General features: G+C 42.3%; 1 long non-coding RNA gene across 4 annotated transcripts in view; it reads left to right on the forward strand.

Moving 5' to 3' along the window:
* Positions 1–21,155, forward strand: part of LOC130362902 (uncharacterized) — an 84,026-nt gene that overhangs the window by 3,304 nt on the left and 59,567 nt on the right. For 3 of the 4 annotated variants that reach the window (XR_008891618.1, XR_008891617.1, XR_008891615.1), the window contains exon 3: positions 18,597–18,698. This is a non-coding gene — a long non-coding RNA (uncharacterized LOC130362902). Of the gene's footprint in view, positions 1–15,245; positions 15,436–18,596; positions 18,699–21,155 lie in introns of all 4 variants that reach the window. The other variant, XR_008891616.1, reaches the window with a different exon arrangement.

The following is a 21,155-nucleotide window of genomic DNA, read 5'->3' on the forward strand; positions in this document are numbered from 1 at the left end:
TGCTTAGTTCCCTAATGTGGGGACAGCGCACTGCGGCTGACAATTCATTCCCTAATGTGGGGACTGCGGGTGAGAAGTTGACAGTGCGCCAGCGGGGGGAATCATGATAGCTGATACCCCTGATTCCCCCCGAGGGCGCACGGTCCTCATGGCCTGGAAGGGGTTACGTACATTGTGAGCCCCAATTTTTCTTGATTTTTGACACATTATTGCTAATTTTTATACTAGCATAATAAAAGCTAAGTTTTAAGGTTCCCTGTACAGTCACTATTTTTCTATAACTTTTTCTGGGAGACCTAATTTACCTATCTAGTAATATCAGTGCCCTGTATTAGTACAGGTACTAAGTTCCCATCATGAAACAGTCTGTTCCATGCTGCGAGTAGTAGTACTACCTAAACAAAATTAAAAATAGAGAAAAAAAAGTGAAACACACACACACACTTTATTAAACACAATATTAAAATACATTACTAATAAAACATTTTTTTTATTAATGATAAAAAAATGTATATTTTTTTACATGTAAATGGCCCCTTTCTACATTTTTATTATTGTCGGCTACATTTTTAGGTCCCTATTAAATTAACATTAACATTATTTTTTATTTTTTTTGTCTTTCAATTTTCTGGAGCGGGCAGGGACCTAAAAATGTAGCCTCCAATAATAAAAATGTAGAAAGGAACCATTTAAATGTAAAAATTATATATTTTTTATAATTAATTTAAAACATTTTTTTATTAGTAAAGTATTTTAATATTGTGTTTAATAAAGTGTATGTGTGTTTCACTTTTTTTCCTCTATTTTTTTACATTTTTTTAGGAATGTACTACTACATACAGCATGGAACAGACTGTTCAATGATGGGAGCTGTAGTACGTGTACTAATAGACAGATCACAGTAGGTATCACTACTGACACCCGGTGCATCGTCCTATCTATTGCAGAGATGGAGTGGCTTTCTCCTGTGCTCTCATCACTGCACTATGCTCCTGCCGGCCAGTGATGTGAATTGAATTCACATCGCTTATTCATATTTCCCACAGAGAGCTGTGATTGGCCAGATGGTTCCAGCCACTCACAGCTCTCTGCAGGAAATATGAATAATAGGTACAGTATATATACGGTATATACTCATACTCAGGCCCTTCGCTACAGGACAGGCAAACCAAGCAATTGCTTGGGGCCCCGAGCTGGCTGGGGGGCCCCGAGCAGAGCCAGTGCTTGCCTGTCCTGTAGCGATTAACAATCTTGCTCTGTGCATGTATCTTTACCAGTGTTTCCCAACCAGGGTGCCTCCAGTTGTTGTAAAACTACAACTCCCAGCATGCCCAGACAGCCAAAGGCTGTCTGGGCATGCTGGCAGTTGTAGTTTTGAAACCTCTGTAGGCATCCTGGTTGGGAAACACCGATCTATTCTAACTGTGTGTGTATGAAGCATGTACAGTATGTAATGTGTACAGTATGTGTGTGTATGATGCATGTACAGTATGTAATGTGTACAGTATGTGTATGATGCATGTATAGTATGTATGTGTACAGTATGGGGGAGATTTATCAAAACCTGTGCAAAGGAAAAGGTGCCCAGTTGCCCATAGCAACCAATCAGATCGCTTCTTTCATTTTTCACAAGGCCCCTGCAAAATGAAAGAAGCAATCTGATTGGTTGCTATGGGCAACTGAGCAACTTTTCCTTTGGACAGGTTTTGATAAATCTCCCCCTATGTGTGTATGATGCATGTATAGTATGTAATGTGTACAGTGTGTGTGTGTGTGTAGGATGCATGTACAGTATGTAATGTGTACAGTATGTGTGTATGATGCATGTACAGTATGTAATGTGTACAGTATGTGTGTGTATGATGCATGTATAGTATGTAATGTTTACAGTGTGTGTGTATGATGCATGTACTGTATGTAATGTTTACAGTGTGTGTGTATGAAGCATATATAGTATGTAATGTGTACAGTATCTGTGTGTATGATGCATGTACAGTATCTAATGTGTACAGTGTGTTGTGTGTGTATGATTCATGTACAGTATTTAATGTGCACAGTATGTTGTGTCTGTATGAAGCATGTACAGTATGTAATGTGTACAGTATGTGTGTGTATGATTCATGTACATAGTTACATAGTTACATAGTTAGTATGGTTGAAAAAAGACATACGTCCATCAAGTCCAACCAGGGGATTGAAGGGAAGGATGTAAGGGGATAAGGGAAAGGGATGTAGTTTTATAATTCTGCATAAGCTTTAATGTTATTTTGTTCCAGGAATGTATCTAACCCTGTTTTAAAGCTGTTAATTGTTCCTGCTGTGACCAGTTCCTGAGGTAGACCGTTCCATAAATTCACAGTCCTCACGGTAAAGAAGGCGTGCCGCCCCTTTAGACTAAACCTTTTCTTCTCCAGATGGAGGGAGTGCCCCCTCGTCCTTTGGGGGGGTTTAACCTGGAACAGTTTTTTTCCATATTTTTTGTATGAGCCATTAATATACTCATATACGTTTATCATATCCCCCCTTAAACGTCTCTTCTCAAGACTAAACAATTGTAACTCCTTTAATCGCTCCTCATAGCTAAGATGTTCCATGCCCCATATTAGTTTGGTCGCGCGTCTCTGCACCCTTTCCAACTCTGCAGTGTCCCTTTTATGAACAGGCGACCAAAACTGAACAGCATATTCCAGGTGAGGCCGTACCAATGCTTTATAAAGGGGGAGTATTATGTCCCTGTCCCTTGAGTCCATGCCTCTTTTGATACATGACAATATCCTGCTGGCTTTGGAAGCAGCAGCCTGACATTGCATGCTATTCTGTAGTCTGTGATCTACAAGTACACCCAGATCCTTCTCTACCAGTGACTCTGCCAGTTTAATCCCCCCTAAGACATACGACGCATGCAGGTTATTAGTACCCAGATGCATAACTTTACATTTATCCACATTGAACCTCATTTGCCAAGTGGATGCCCAGACACTTAGTCTATCCAAGTCATCTTGTAACTTATGCACATCCTCTATAGACTGTACCGTGCTACAAAGCTTGGTGTCATCTGCAAAGATAGAAACAGAGCTGTTAATACCATCCTCTATATCATTGATAAATAAATTAAACAGCAGCGGGCCCAGTACTGAACCTTGGGGTACACCACTAATAACCGGGGACCAATCAGAGTACGAATCATTTACCACCACTCTCTGGGTACGATCCATGAGCCAGTGTTCAATCCAGTTACAAACTAAAGTTTCCAAGCCCAAGGACCTTAACTTACCTGTCAGACGTCTGTGAGGGACAGTATCAAACGCTTTGGCAAAATCCAGAAACACTATATCCACAGCCATTCCTCTGTCAAGGCTTCTACTCACCTCTTCATAAAAGCAAATTAGATTGGTTTGACAACTTCTATCCTTAGTAAACCCATGCTGGCTATCACTTATAATACTATTATCCCCTATGTATTCCTGTATGTAATCCCTTATAAGTCCTTCAAACAATTTACCCACAATGCACGTTAGACTTACCGGTCTATAATTGCCTGGCGAAGACCTAGAGCCCTTCTTGAAGATTGGTACCACATTAGCCTTGCGCCAGTCCCTTGGCACAATACCAGACACCAGAGAATCTCTAAATATCATGAACAAGGGTACAGATATTACTGGACTTACCTCTCTAAGAACTCTTGGGTGTAGTCCATCCGGCCCTGGAGATTTGCTTACATTTACTTTACTTAACTTACCTTGTACCATCTCTACATTAAGCCAGTTCAGTACATTATATGATGTGTTACCAGCACTGACCTGGCCAATGTCAGCTCCTTCTTCCATAGTATATACAGAACTAAAGAACCCATTCAGTAGCTCCGCCTTCTCTTGATCGCCCGTGACAACCTCCCCATTATCATTATTAAGGGGTCCTACATGCTCTGTCCTTGGTTTTTTTGTATTTATATATCTAAAAAAATATTTAGGATTAGTTTTGCTTTCTTTGGCCACCTGTCTCTCATTTTGAATTTTTGCTGTTTTTATTACATTTTTACAGATTTTATTAAGCTCCTTGTACTGTTTAAATGTTATCGCTGACCCATCAGATTTGTATTTTTTGAAGGCTATTTTTTTGTTGTTTATTGCTCTTTTAACCTCATTTGTCAGCCATGTAGGATTTAGTTTTAATCGTTTATATTTGTTCCCCTTTGGTATATATTTAGCTGTATAGTTATTTAGAGTTGATTTAAAGATGTCCCATTTACCTTCTGTATCAGTATTTGAGAACACCTCCCCCCAGTCTATGTCCTGTAGTGCAGCCCTCAACCCAGGGAAGTTTGCCTTTTTAAAGTTATATGTTTTTGCTTTCCCCGTCTGTCTTTGTTTTCTACATTTTAAGTCAAAAGTAACTATATTGTGGTCGCTATTACCAAGGTTTTCCCGCACAGTTACATTACCAACCAGCTCTGCGTTGTTGGAAATGATCAGATCCAACAAGGCATCACTTCTTGTTGGGTCCTCCACAAACTGGCCCATAAAATTATCCTGCAATAAATTTAGGAATTTTCTCCCCTTTGTAGTTTTAGCCAACCCCGGACCCCAATCTATATCTGGATAGTTAAAATCTCCCATTATTACCACTGTACCTGCCCGGGCGGCCCTCTCTATTTGTTTATACAGCCGACCTTCTATCTCTTCAGTGATATTAGGGGGTCTGTAGATTACACCAAATATTATTTTTTCAGTATTTCCCTCCTTTTGTAATTCTACCCACAATGATTCCACATCCTCAGAATCATCACACACTATGGCATCGTTCACATTGACTTTCATACCACTTCTTACATACAGACAGACTCCACCACCTATTCTGTTCATTCTATCCTTGCGAAACAATGTAAACCCCTGCAGATTGACAGCCCAGTCATGCGAGGAGTCCAGCCATGTCTCAGTGACCCCAACTATATCAATGTGTTCCTCCAGTATCAAGGCCTCAAGCTCCCCCATTTTATTTGCTAGGCTTCTGGCATTTGTGAACATACACTTTACATTTCCATTAAGTTTTACACATGTAGTCTCACTAATGGGATTTTCAGAGTTATTGGGGTTAATGTCATTTTTTGAGTTATAAGGGCTAATTGTACTATTTAAGTTATTGGGTCTAACGTTATTATTTAAGTTATTGGGGCTAATGGGATTTTTTGCGTTATTGCGTCTAACGTTGTTATTTAAGTTATTGGGGCTAACGGTATTTTTTGAGTTAATGGGGCTTATTGTAGTTATTGAGTTATTGGGGCTAATGGAATTTTTTGAATTATTGGGATTACAATTTTTCGGGCTACATTTATTTTTACAGCTGGTTTGTAACGCATGAATCTCCTTATCCACTGCTCTTAACCTCCCCCCACAGGACTCCTCTCCACCCGCCATTATGTCCTGACCCCTCTCTAACCTATCCATCCCACTGTCTGCTTTCTTTGCTTTATTATCCTCCCCCCACTCACCTAGTTTAAATACTCAGCCACCCCTTCCAGGATTCTCTCCCCCAGCACAGCAGACCCCCTTCCATTCAGGTGCAAATTATCCGTAGAATAGAGTTTGTACCCTAATGAAAAGTCAGCCCAGTGCTCTAAAAACCCAAACCCTTCCCCCTCACACCACGACTTAAGCCATGCATTTAACTCCCTAAGCTCCCGCTGTCTTTCCTGTGATGCGCATGGCACAGGAAGTATTCCAGAGAACACAACCTTAGAGGTCCTTCCCTTCAGCTTGGCACCTAGTTCCTTGTAATTATTCTTCAAGGACCTCCACCTACCATGTATTCTGTCGTTGGTTCCCACATGGACCACGACAGCTGGGTCATCCCCAGCCCCCCCTAGTAATTTGTCCACCCTTTCCACCACATGCCGAACCCTGGCACCAGGGAGACAGCAAACCATTCGGTTGAGGTGGTCTTGGCGACAAATTATTCTATCCGTCTTCCTGATTATAGAATCCCCTACCACAACTAACTGTCTTGGCCTACCTGCGTTACCATCCCCCACACTACTAGTTGAGCTGTTCCCCCGGCTGTTAGGGAGAACAGTATCCACTATGGTTGCCATCTCTGACACTGAGGCCCTCGCATCATCGCCCAACTTGGCAATTTTACTTGGGAGATCAGAAGCAGAAGTGACCTTCCTTTTCCTGGCCCCCTTTCCAGTCCCTCTAACTACATTAACCCAGCTCCCTACTTGGGCCTCCTGGCTAGTTTCTCCAACCTCCATTTCTACCCCAGTATGTAATGTGTACAGTATGTGTGTGTATGATTCATGTACAGTATGTAATGTGTACAGTGTGTGTGTATGATGCATGTACAGTATGTAATGTGTACAGTATGTGTGTGCATGATTTATGTACAGTATGTAATGTGTACAGTGTATGTGTGTATGAAGCATGTACAGTATGTAATGTGTACAGTTTGTGTGTATGATGCATGTACAGTATGTAATGTGTACAGTATGTGTGTGCATGATTTATGTACAGTATGTAATGTGTACAGTGTATGTGTGTATGATGCATGTACAGTATGTAATGTGTACAGTATGTGTGTGCATGATTTATGTACAGTATGTAATGTGTACAGTGTATGTGTGTATGAAGCATGTACAGTATGTAATGTGTACAGTGTGTGTGTATGATGCATGTACAGTATGTAATGTGTACAGTATGTGTGTGCATGATTTATTTATTTTATTTATTTATATAGTGCCTACAGATTCTGCATCGCTTAATATGTAATAATAATTCTGCAGCGCTCAGTATGATGCATGTACAGTATGTAATGTGTACAGTGTGTGTATGATGCATGTACAGTATGTAATGTGTACAGTATGTGTGTGTATGATTCATGTACAGTATGTAATGTGTACAGTATGTGTGTGTATGATTCATGTATAGTATGTAATGTGTACAGTGTGTGTGTATGATGCATGTACAGTATGTAATGTGTACAGTATGTGTGTGCATGATTTATGTACAAAATGTAATGTGTACAGTGTATGTGTGTATGAAGCATGTACAGTATGTAATGTGTACAGTGTGTGTATGATGCATGTACAGTATGTAATGTGTACAGTATCTGTGTGTGTATGAAGCATGCATGCACAGTATGTAATGTGTACAGTGTGTATGATTCATGTATAGTATGTAATGTGTACAGTGTGTGTTTGTATGATGCATGTACAGTATGTAATGTGTACAGTGTGTGTGTGTATGATGCATGTATAGTATGTAATGTGTACAGTGTGTGTGTATGATGCATGTACAGTATGTAATGTGTACAGTATGCTGTGTGTGTATGAAGCATGCATGTACAGTATGTAATGTGTACAGTGTGTTGTGTGTGTATGCAGCATGCATGTACAGTATGTAATGTGTACAGTATCTGTGTGTGTATGAAGCATGCATGTACAGTATGTAATGTGTACAGTGTGTTGTGTGTGTATGCAGCATGCATGTACAGTATGTAATGTGTACAGTATCTGTGTGTGTATGAAGCATGCATGTACAGTATGTAATGTGTACAGTGTGTTGTGTGTGTATATAATGTATGCAGTAGCAGATCCAGGGGGGGGGGGGGAAACGGGGCAATTGCCCCGTCCCGTGCGTGCGCCCATTGGAAAGCAACGCGGTGGAGCGGAGCAGTGAACAGGACATGTGCTGGCCAGCATGGTAAGGGATCAGCGGCACATCAGCTTCAGTGCTCCGACCACCGCTCCTCCAGTCCCGGGGCCTACTGCTATGGTGGCTGGACCAGAGGAGTAGTGGTCAGAACACTGAATTAGGGCAGTAAACAGGCATACAGCATCCAGCCATACACTGTATGGCTGGAGGCTGTATGTCTGTGGGGGAACATACTACACCTAATGTGGGGGGACCATACTGCACCTAATGTGGGGGACTATACTACACCTAATGTGGGGGGACTATACTGCACCTAATGTGGGGTAAGCTATACTGCCAACCTAATGTGGAGAACTATACTGTACCTAATGTGGGGGACTATAATGCACCTAATATGGGGAACTATAGGGCATCTAATGTGGAGAACTATACTGCACCTAATGTGGAGAGAACTATACTGCACCTAATGTGGGGAGAACTATACTGCACCTAATGTGGGAGGCCTATACTGCACCTAATGTGGGGGAACTGTACTGCACCTAATGTGGGGAGAACTATACTGCACCTAATGTGGGGAGAACTATACTGCACCTAATGTGGGGAGAACTATGCTGCACCTAATGTGGGGAGAACTATACTGCACATAATGTGGGGGAACTATACTGCACCTAATGTGGGGAACTATACTGCACCTTATGTGGGGGAACTACAGCCTAATGTGGGGGAACTATACTGCACCTAATGTGGGGAACTATACTGCACCTAATGTGGGGAACTATACTGCACCTAATGTGGGGAACTATACTGCCTAATGTGGGGGATCACTGCTAGCCTAATGTGGGGAGAACTCTGCTGCACCTAACGTGGGGGAAACTGTGCCGCACCTAATGTGGGGGCCTCGTATCGACGTTCGCTCATGTCGCGCTCCCAGCATTCAAGGGCCGACGTTACTATGTCCTGACGCCGGCCCTAGAGCGTGACATGCGCGAACATCAAGGGGGGGGCCTCCATGTCCATTTTGCTTGGGGCCCCCAAATTCCTTCAAAGGGCCCTGCTCATACTACAGTGGAACCAGAGAAGAGCGGCCGCCCGCCCGCATCTATAAATTGAACAGGACGATCGCATCGGGTGTCAGACGTGACACCCGCTGCGATCTGTCTATTAATGCAGGTACTACAGGTCCCAGCAAGGAACAGAGTGTGATCCATGTTGGGAGCAGTAGTACCTGCAGTTAAGGTCAGTTCACAGCAGGTGAACTGACACCGATTGCGATTGTCCTATCTATTGCAGAGATGCGAGCGCAGGAGAAACCCGCTCGCATCTATACATTATACAGGGTGGTCGCAGGGGTGTCTCTAATGAAGAAATTCGTTATTTTGAATCGAGTCAAAGTCCGAATTCGGTCCAAATTGAATTTTACATGAAATTCGGAACGGATTCGACTTCGTCCGATTCAATTCGCTCATCTCTGGTAAAGAGTCCATCAGACAAGATATTTATTAAAAACGCCAATGTTATGCATATTAGTGTGCAATATACAGAACTGATATTACAGATTTTTTTCATAGATGAATCAGACCAACATTAAAAAAAACATTGAAAGTTAAATTGCTTATCATTAGAGATGAGCGAATCGAAGCTGACAAATCCGAATTCATTACGAATTTCATGAAAAACCTGATTTGCCACAAATGTGCATATCATTGCGATTCTATCACGCAAATTGCTTCCTGAAACTCCTTAGTGAGGTCTAGGCTACAGGGCATCTAAAAGTACATGGGGCAAGGAACTCTGGGAAGGTATGTGATGTTCCTGAATCACATGCAGGATGCAGCTTATCAGCAGCCAGTCACCACTGTGATGTCACAGCCCTATATAATCGACATCCTGTGTGTATTTGTCACACAAAAAAGCTTTTTCCAGCAGCGTTTCACCTCCTAGTCACATCAGTGTTCTGGTGGACAGAGAGCAGTGCATTTTTGCACAGAAAATATTTTTTACTGCAGCCATTAACATCCCAGTTACTTTCTACAGCACTGTATTACAGAGAGGGGCAGAGAGCTGTGTGTTGCCTCATACATTTCAAAAAGTTGGCTCATCTTGATGAACCTTAAGAGGATGGAGAAAAAAAATTCAGCACAATTCTGTGTCTTTTTTTCCTCAACAAATGGTCTGTTGGTTATGCTAGTCTGTAGATGGTATAATACCCAGCAGTCATTTCCTAATAGTCTTTGAGAGAGTGCAAATTTGGGTTTAGTACACAGCGACTGTGTGGTGCTGGTGTTGTGCAAAACTATGGGTTTTTTTTTAAGCGTACTGTAGCGCATTTTTCTGCCCTCATAAGTGCATAGAACATACATACTTCTAAGTAGTATATTATTTTGTACCTGTTAATCCGTCAAGGGCCTACATACTGTGAAAGTCCAGGTAAAGTAATCACCGGCTGGTGTTTTACTCCAAAAGTTTTTTTTAAGCGTACTGTAGCACATTTTTCTGCCCTCATAAGTGCATACCACATACCTACATCTAAGTAGTGTACAATTTTGTACCTGTTAATCTGTCAAGGGCCGACATACTGCCAAAGTCCAGGCAAAAGTAATCACTGGCTGGTGTTTTACTCCAATACTTTTTTTTAAGCATACTTTAGAGCATTTTTCTGCCCTCATAAGTGCATACCACATACCTACATCTAAGTAGTGTACAATTTTGTACCTGTTTATCTGTCAAGGGCCTACATACTGTGAAAGTCCAGGCAAAAGTAATCACTGGCTGGTGTTTTACTCAATAGGTTTTTTTTTTTTTTTTTTTTTAAGTGTACTGTAGCGCATTTTTCTGTCCTCATAAGTGCATACCACATACCTACATCTAAGTAGTGCACAATTTGGTAACAATTAATCTGTCAAGGGCCTAGATACTGTGTAAGTCCGGGCAAAAGTAATCACTGGCTGGTGTTTTACTTCAATACGTTTTTTTAAGCGTACTGTAGAGCATTTTTCTGCCCTCATAAGTGCATACCACATACCTACATCTAAGTAGTGTACAATTTTGTACCTGTTAATCTGTCAAGGGCCTACATACTGTGAAAGTCCAGGCAAAAGTAATCACTGGCTGGTGTTTTACTCCAATACGTTTTTTTTTTAAGTGTACTGTAGCGCATTTTTCTGTCCTCATAAGTGCATACCACATACCTACATCTAAGTAGTGCACAATTTGGTAACTATTAATCTGTCAAGGGCCTAGATACTGTGTAATTCCGGGCAAAAGTAATCATCGGCTGGTGTTTTACTCTAATAATTTTTTTAAGCGTACCGTAGCACATTTTTCTGCCCTCATCAGTGCACACCAAATACCTACATCTAATTAATGTACTCTTTTAAACCTGTTAATCTTTCTAGGGCCAACACTGTGAGGGCTGAACTGGAGGAGGGGCACAGTGGAGCACAGTTTAGGTTTCCACAATGGGCAGTTTTTCTAGTCATCTGACAGGAGAGAAGGAGCAGCTAGAGGATTATGAGGAAGGCGAGACAGAGTACCCAGACACACCGTGGCAGTGTACAGTGGAGATGGAGGCAGGGAGTCCCTCCGAGTACCTTGCACAAATAGCACGACGCTTGCTCACTAACTTGCGTAGTGACCGCCGAATTGTCAACATTCGGCAGCTGGATGACTTCTGCCTCTCCACTAGTGTTGAGCGGCATAGGCCATATTCGAATTCGCGAATATTCGCGAATATATGGACGAATATTCATCATATATTCGCGAATATTCGCATATTCGCTATATTCTCATTTTATTTTCGCATATACGAATATTCACGTATGCGAAAATTAACATATGTGAAAATTAGCATATACAAAATTAACATACGCGAATATTCGCATATGCGAAAATTAGCATATGCTAAATTTCACATATGCGAATTTTCGCATGCCAGTCTCACACAGTAGTATTACAGCCTTCTTTACACCACACAAGCTGGAAGCAGAGAGGGGTGATCACTGTGATGTGTACTGTGAAGAAGAAAAAAAAAAAAAAAAATACGAATATTCGTAATTACGAATATATAGCGCTATATTCGCAAAATTCGCGAATTCGCGAATATGCGATATTCGCGAATAATATTCGAATTGCGAATATTCGCGAGCAACACTACTCTCCACCTTATTGGAACCTCGCTACCTCCACAAAATGGGGGCATTTTTTTACACCCACTGAGAGGGAGGACAAACTGACCTACTACAGAGACATCCATTGTAGTCAGTTGGCCAATGCCTATCGGCGCCATCGCTTATCCTCTCACAGGTCTGACTCGGGGGGGCCCCTGTGCTCACCAACCACTGCCATGGCTGCTGGGGAGGGGTGGGGTGGCAGGAGCAGTATCAGCTCCATCAGCAAAAGCTTGAGTCTAGAGACGTTAAAGAGTACCTTTCTTCACCCGCATAGTGAAGCAACTCATCAGCAGCAGGTAGACCTGGAGCAGGACCTGAAGCAGCAGGTGGTGGCATACCTTGAGATGACCATACCAACACACCTTGAAGATCCGCTGGACTTCTGGGCAGCCAAACTTGTTTTGTGGCCGCAACTAGCAGAGTTTGTCATGGAAAAGCTGTCCTGCCCGGCCAGTAGTGAGCCATCAGAGCGGGTGTTTAGTGCAGCGGGGTCCATAGTCATCCCAAGGAGATCTCTTCTGTCCACAAAAAATGTGGAGAGATTGACCTTTGTGAAGAGGAATCAGGCATGGATCAGCCAGGATTTCCCCCACCAATGCCTAATGCTTCAGAGAAGATTGACCTTGGTGCCACACAAACACTTCACAAATATGGATTGTGCCGAACAAATATAAGGCGCTGCTCCCCAGTTACAAACATTCCTCTGCATCAAACCTTTTTTACCCACCTTCGTCACCAGGCTGTGCCATTCAGCCACTATATGGTCTCCTCATGCTTCAGCCACCTCCAGGCTGTGTTATTCAACCACTATGTGGTCTCCTCATGCTTCAGCTAATTCCAGGCTGTGCCATTCAGACACTATATGGTCTCCTCATGCTTCAGCCAATTCCAGGCTGTGCCTTTCAGCCACTATTTGGTCTCTTCATGCTTCAGCCACCTCCAGGTTTTGGCATTCAGCCACTATATTGTCTCCTCATGTTTTAGCCAGTTCCAGGCTGTGCCATTAAGCCCCTATATGGTTTCCTCATGCTTCAGCCACCTCCAGTGTGTGGCATTCAGCCCCTATATGGTCTTCTCATGCTTCAGCCACCTCCAGGCCTGGGCCATTTCCTAAAAATATTTAATGGTAGCACTAGCTAAGAAAAATCTTCAATTTAAATTTTAAAATTCATATTTTAATCTTAGGGATTTTGAAGCCCTATTGTCTACTCATGCTGATGCCAGCTCCAGGCTATGCCATTCAGCCACTATATGGTTTACTGATGCTGCAGGGCCTTGTAAAATACCTAAAATATATGTTATGTTAGCACTAGCTACGAAAAATCTTTAATTACAATTTTAAAATTACTCTTTTAATCTTAGGGATTGTGAAGCCTTATTGTCTATTCATGCTGCCGCCAGCTCCAGGCTGTGCTATTCAGCCACTATATGGTTTACTGATGCTGCTGGGCCTGGGACATTACCTAAAAATATTTTATGGTTGCACTAGCTAAGATAAATCTTCCATTTACATTTTCTAAAATATCTTTAATCTTCTCTATTGTGAGACCCAATGGTCTTGTCAGGCTGTTGCCACCTCCAGGTTGGGTCGTTCTGTCACTATATACTCTCCTCATGCTGCCGCCAATTCCAGGCTGTGTCATTCTGCCAGATTATGGTCTCCTCATGCTGCTGCCACCTCTAGGCTCTGTCATTATGCCACCATGTGACACCTTGTTAGATTGGGTTTTGTGGTCATACAATTGTAGTTCAAAGTAAACACTGGGACATTAAACTTGGGAATCTAATATAAATTTAAAGAAATCAATGTATTCTTTTCAAGACTGAGGCCCTATGGCCATAGACATAATATTACCTTTGGAATTATCACAACAATCCAAACAGCTTGGAGCGATAACAATGAACCATAACTGATTAAATGAAACATTCGCACTTTCATAGTCAGGGGCGCTGAGAGTCAGGGGCTGGTTCAGGTGGTATCTCGCCACGGAGGACCACCAGCTTGACGCTCATCAGAATGGGTACTCAAAAAATTATAATTAATTCAAATTGAATTAAATAAAAATTACATTAAAATCTCTTTTTTCTCCCTGCTGCCACATTGACGCTCTGCAGCAGTGATTCTAATAGCAATGCCTGTAATCTGCATGCCATACTGAAAAACACTATTATTTCACTAACCCAGCACACTCCCTGTTAGGACAAGGCAAAGTGCTCTACATCTCTATTGAGGCTCTCAGTAGCCAGAAATAATAGAGATTTGCCGCAAAAATATTTGACCCGAACCAAATTTTTTTGAAAAATTTGGCGAATCGGCCGAATCGAATTTCAAAAGTTTGCTCATCTCTACTTATTCTATGTTTCATTCATTATAACTCAGAAATGTAAAATGATATTCAATCATTCACAAAAGTGATTCTTATGAAACAGGGTTTAGTAGCACTCAAACTGTTACTGATCCCACCCGATTCCTCCATCATGTTCTGACTAGAGACCGCAGCTCCTATTGACATCTGGTGGTTAAAGGAAATCTGTCATCAGTGTCACCTGCACTAACCTGTCAGTATGGAAAGGAAGTGCAGGTGACACAGATGACATTGATACTTACCTGGTCTCGTTCTGTGCTCTGGTTCTCTCGCTTCTTCTTCTTCTGAATGTTCCATTCCGAGGCCAACTTGGAGCATGGGTGGAATTTGTTAACATCACAGCTGCTGTTTGGTAGCAGTGGGACCCAGCAGAGAAGCAGGGGCGTTGATGTCATGAAGCTCATGCTACAAGTAGGCCCCAGTACGGAAGACACAGAAGAAGACTACAGGAGAAGCAAAGCACAGAACGGGCACATGTGAGTATTGTTGTCATCAGTGTCACCTGCACTACCTGTCTGTACCAATAGGTTGGCTCAGGTGACACTGATGACAGATTTCCTTTAAACTGGAAGCATACTCCACTCCTGCCTTTGCTTCCATCCTTCACAGTGATCCTGCAGGGACTGTGGTTCTTCTGCTCTGGTTGCAAAGCAACAATAGGTTGTTAAGGTAACTGGTGCTCATGGATAACATTCTGCCTGGTGGCCTATTTTAAGGATTACCCTGCCATTCTATTGGATTGTTTATCTGGTACCTGTTGTGTTCCTGAATTTGCTTCTATGACTATTCCAGGGACTACAGCATAGGGATCTTTCTTTATTAGCATCCACACCTTTTTCGAAGGAAAGGACTTAGTAACTACTAAATGGATTGAAGTTTAGAGAATCCATATTCCAATTTCAATAGAAATCAGGAGCAACTGCTGGTGAAGCTTGTGGGTCCATTTCTGGAATGGAGAATATTATTTGGATTATATTCTGTCCTAAATTACCGCCTTCTCTACAGATAAAGAATAGCTTCATTTCCAGTCCTTATTATTATTATTTTTTTTTTTTACCAAGGTGAAGATACAGTCTGCTGCCACTCTTCAAAAGATTTGGAAATCAAACACATTTTGGATTGGTAGAAGTAAGAACCATCCAATGTCCAGCAGTGTATATTCTTTATATAGCAATTATCTGGTCCTGGTAGGGATGTGAATAAGCCTTCCAATCATGAATGCCCTGCTGCTCAGGGGGTGGTTGTGTTAAGGTAAGTAGCTAATAGGGGTGCAGGGGTAGCTATTGCACCCCACCTTGATGCTTAAAGGGGTTTTCCACCATAAGGTGATTTTAGTACGTACCTGCCAGACAGTATTGGACATTCTTAATAAGGATTGTGCTTATCTTTGGGTTAAATGGCTATGTTGTGAGATTACCATAACAATGTGGCTCTCTTTTATTGCACTGGCTATTTCCTGTTGGAGTTTGTTCTCTCAAACTACAAGTTCCATAATTTTCTTCCTCCCACACATCAGCCACCCCATCCATTGAAACACACCTGTGCTCTCTTCAGTGCAATAGACCAGTGTTTTCTCCAGCTGTTGCAAATTCTTGCAGAATGATCTTCCACCCAGCCGTCGCTCCAACCATTGAAGCACAAGATACACAAGATACGGGATACAAGGCTGGTTGGTGGTCAGACCGCTGGGACCCACACAATCTCCAGAAAGGGACCCAGCTGGTTTCTATGAGAGCTCCAAGGAGATACAAGTCCAGCACTTGGGCATCATCAGCACTCCCATAGAAATGAAGGGAGCGTGTGCTCTCTAGCAGTAGACGACACATGCTCTTCATTAACGGAGTAGTCCAGTAGTGAACAAGTGGTGAACAACTTATCTCCTATCCTAAGGATAGGTGATAAGTTGCAGATTGCGGGGGTCCGACCGCTGGGGCCCCCTGCGATCTCCTGTACGGGGCCCCGACAGCCAGCACGAAGGGGGCGTGTTGACCCCTGCACGAAGCGGTGGCCGACACGCCCCCTCAATACGACTCTATGGCAGAGCCGGAGTGCTGCCTTCGGCAATCTCCGGCTCTGCCATAGTGAGGTATTGAGGGGGCGTGTCAGCCACCACTTCATGCGGGGGTCGACACCCGCTATCTGGCTGGAGAGCCTGGCCCCCGTACAGAGAGATTGCAGGGGGCCCCAGCGGTCGGACCCCCTGCGATTTCAAACTTATCCCCTATCCTTAGGATAGGGGATACGTTTTTCACCACTGGAATACCCCTTTAAGCGAGATGGGTTCACGATGCGTAGATTGCCGGGGGTCCCAACAGTTGGACTTCCCATGTGATCAGCTAATTATCCCCTATCCTGTGGATAGGCAATAAGTTAAATATGACTGCAGTACTTTAATTTTGCTCACACTCACAATGTATAACGATAATAAAAAAAGAAAAGCAAGAAACTCTTCCATCTTAAAATCAAGACACAAAAGAGAAAAAGACAAAACTTAACTTTTCTAACAGTAAAACAAATCAGAAGCAGACTACTGTATATTATTTCCTGAAGGAAAACTGAGTGAGAAAACTTCAGGTGGTCCACAAGGACCTGTCCTTGAAGATAATAGTCTGGCATTTCAAATTACAATACGTGGTACAGATCAGAAAATTGAGCTCTTCCTGTACTCTCCAAAAGATTTCTCAATTTCAAAATGTCATAAAGGGCTCTTGAATACACTTATTAATCTGTACTAAATCATAAAGAGCAGGTCTGTTGTCTTTAAGCATTTGATCATGTGTGCCATCATAATAACATTTCCACATTCTCCCGCTTAAGCCTTGTGTATTCTAATGCAACTAAACTAAGTGAGATGTTTTCTTTAAAGTAGAGCATGAGATGAAGATCAATATTAATGCACTAAAAAGTATACAAGTTTTTGATACACAAACTATTACTGGGTAATCATATTTAAAACATTGAAATAGATGATATTTTAAAGGTGTATTCACATACTGTATCCTGCGCATATTTGATATTAGTTCAGTCATTTAGTTTTACATTGAAATCTGCAGCATATCATAGCGTAAATACTGCTTATCTGATGCACATGTATTTTTATGTGCTAGCAAAGTTTATGGAAGTAATAATAAACACCCATATATTTTGCCAGCACTGAAAAATGCATGTATGTCAAAAAAGCAGCGTTTACACTAAGTGTGACCCTACCCTAAAGGCGTATTCCCAGTTGATTTTATTCTATATAGATTTTTTCTAAATATAAAAAAGCAAACAAACACCTCCCTAACTCCTGTCACTACCACCATTTTCCTAGAACCAGTCACTTGCCCAGGACTTGCTGCCTGCTCAGCCAATCAGCTGTATTCATCCTCAGTTGCTGATTGGCTGAGCAGGCAGTGCATGCGTCGACCCACAAACACAGCAAGTGCTATTGCAGTCGGAGAGAGGAAAGTAAGTATATTTTATGATGTGGAGCAGGATTTCTGGTCAAACATGAATGGAGTCCCCTGCTCCTTGTTCTGAATGGTAAGCCAACAATGCTTTATACATCACTGGCTTACTGTAAATAGATTTTCTGGGCTCTTCATCTGCTGTCTGTAGATTGACTAAGTCCAGCAAGTCTCTATGCTGTACACACCACTTGTTTACTTCTGCATTTTTAGTGGTGTTAGAAGGGCAGAGAGGTGGCTAAAGTTGAGGAGCTGAGCTGGGTGGAGAACACAATGGCGCATGCAGGAGTACCGAATGGTGGGGGCTTGGAATCAAATCACAATATTACTCTATTGTGCCCGACCCATAGAGTCTCACCGGCTGGCCAGGTAGCCTGCTTACATTCTGTCTCTGCTCCTGTTTACGTCCCCCCCTCTTCTAATAGCATAGAGTGACACAGAAAGTATGTAAGGATGGCTAGAACTGTACATCAGCATTCCCTTTTGACAATTTCCTTACCCAATACCTCAAATGTATCAGCAAAACATGATGTCAGTTGGGTCTAAAAAGTTTTCGTAACGAAAATGAAGGCAGAACATTTTTAAAGTAGAAAGTACACATCCTCATCAATCTAAGATAGAATGGAACTAAAGACAATTAAAAGACAAAATAAAGACTTTAATGTTACCATAATGGTTAATGTTTTGTAGGCAATCCAAGGCTTAGGGGATAATAGTTCACTATGAGTTCATTAGATACTTTCAAAATTGATTAATTGCATCGTAAGCGCATTAATGAAGGCCCATTTATATTCATTAAAATAACCTATAGGAGAAAATTGATCCATGATTAATTGTATTCCGGTGTATAAATCCTCAATGTTGTTTTAGAAATGTGTGTTACTCTAGATGAGTTTATTTGTTTTTATGTGCATATGTAGTAGGGTACTGGACACATGTAACTATCCATCAATTTGTCTGCAGGTAAAGTGCGCCTAAGAAATGTTCATAATGCAGCTACAAATCCGGCTCTGCTACATGTGCAGTTGACATTAGTAAAGCCATAACCAGACTAGTGTCTTAATGGTAAGATTGTGTTTCTGTGACTTTTTTTTTTCTGCCGTATGAACATGAGTATTACATATGTTGTCCAGTCTAAAACATAAAACTGAAATAATTGGGGAAAATAAACTGTAAATTCATTTATAAGATTTTACAGAAATGAGTTACTTCATTTAGGTATATAATCCCCAACAGGGATTATCCACCATGAGATGATTTTAGTACTTACCTGCCAGACCGTAATAGACATTCTGAGCAAGTATTTGTGCTTTTCGTGGGCTAAATGGCTATGTTGTGAGATTACCAAAAGGCTGTGGTTATCTTTTTGTGAAATGGATATTTCCCGTTTGAAATCCCTTCGTCAAACTATATATCTCATAATATCTTGTTTGTAGGCGTGAGGTCAGTTTTCTCCCTCCCACACATCAGCCACCCCACCCATTGAAGCACAGGTGTGCTGCCTTCTATGCTTTTCTGTGAACAATAGACCTGTGTTTTCTAACCAGGGTGCCGCCAGCTCTTGCAAATCTACAATTCACTGCAGAATGATCTCCCATCCAGCAGTCGCTTCACCCATAGAAGGAGAAAGACTCCCTGACATCACCTGACTAATCATCAAATGTCTCAAACCGCACTGCAACCTGGGAAAAACTGAGAAGACAGTCATTTGGTATGCGGTTAAAAAAAAGAAAAGATTGGGGCAAAGATCACATAAGAATTGCAAGAATAGCCATCAAATACAGGTACAGACACTATATTTTAATCTTTAATAACATGACAGATCCTGTAGCATAGTCAGATAAAAAAAAAAAAAAATTGGAATACCCCTTTAGGTACATTCACATGTAGGGAGAAGCGAATCGAATCTGACATATCCAAATTCGTTACGAATTTCAGGAAATATTCGATTTGGAACGAATGCAAATATTGCCATGATTCGCTTCATTAAACTCCATTTAGTATGGTCCAGGCTATCTAAAATTGTGGTTCCACATGTGAGGACATGGGGCAAGGAATCCTGGGAAGCCAGTCACCCCTGTGATGTCACAGCCCTATATAATCGACAGCCATTTTGTGGCCAGTCACTTCAGCCTTTTATTGCAGAGAGAGAGAGAGAGGGGCAGAAAGCGCTTTGTGTTGCACAGAAAATAATTTTTCCTGCAGCGATTCACCTCCCAGCCACATCAGCATTCTTTTGCACAGAGACAGGGACAGAGAGCAGTGTGTGTTGCACAAAAAAGCATTTTTACAGCAGCGATTCACCTCCCAGGCACATCAGTGTTCTATTGCAGAGAAAGAGGGACAGACAACAGTGTGTGTTGCACAAAACAGCATTTTTACAGCAGTGATTCACCTAACAGTCACATCAGTGTTCTAATACAGAGAGGAACAGAGAGTAGTTTGTTGCACAGAAAATATTTTTTTACAGCAGCAATTCACCTCAAGCCTAGAAGCACTGATAGGGAATGGAGTTAGACTGAGAGAGAAAGTGCAATTTTGGGTGTAGTGGGCAGCTACAGTGTGCTGCAGCACTGGTGTGTACTGCTGGTGTTGTACATAAATACTGTTTTAAGTGTACTGGAGCGCATTGTCCTCCCCTCATAAGTGCATACCAGCAGTAAGTGCATAAGTGGTGTACTATTTTGTTCCTGTTAATTCTTAAGGGCCTAGATACTGTGAAAGGCTAGCCAAAAGTACACACCTGCTGGTGTTGTACAAAAATACAATTTTAAGCGTACTGGAGCGTATTGTACTCCCCTCATATACGCACTAACTATGTCAGGAAGATGTCAGGCAGAGAATAGGCCTAAATTTATCAGGCAGAGGTTACAGCAGACAAGGGGCGAGTGGCCTGAGCTCCCGGTATCAGCTAGCGGTCGTGTCTCGACTAGCAACCCATCTGCCGTCATCGATTATTAACATGGTCATCCACTTCATAACAAGTGACATCTGACAACCCCACTCAACAGTCGGTGGGTTCTTCAGACACAACCCTCAGTTGGAATGGTCCGGGAGCAATCCCTGTCCTCCCATTGCCCCTGCCCTGTGCTGTTCCCTCTCCCACAGAAGTATCTTATGCTGTTGGTTCAGCTCCACTATTTAATGAAGACCATCTAGAGGACAGTCAGCAGCTACTGCCCAGCCAAGAAGTGGAGGAGACATCCGCCGCTTCCTCTGCTAGGCAGGCAAGTAGTGATGAGGAGAGTGGTGTGGGAGGTGGTGTTGCAAGCGTTCAGGCTCCTGAAGCAGACACCGTTGAGGAACCTGAGGAGGACATCAGTGACATGCAGACACAACTTGATCATGATAAAGCCGATCGCACTGCTGGGTGCTGAAGGGGCTTCATCATCATTAAGAAAAGAGGGTTGCAGGTTACCCGTGAGGCAGCAGTTGAGCCAGCAAGCTGGTGGCATGGTTGGCAGTCAGCATGGTGGCAGAAGGGGAAAGTCTGGAGCCAAACGAGACCAGGGTAGACCACCT

The sequence above is a fragment of the Hyla sarda genome, chromosome 3 (genome assembly GCF_029499605.1).
Source record: "Hyla sarda isolate aHylSar1 chromosome 3, aHylSar1.hap1, whole genome shotgun sequence".
NCBI lineage: Eukaryota > Metazoa > Chordata > Amphibia > Anura > Hylidae > Hyla > Hyla sarda.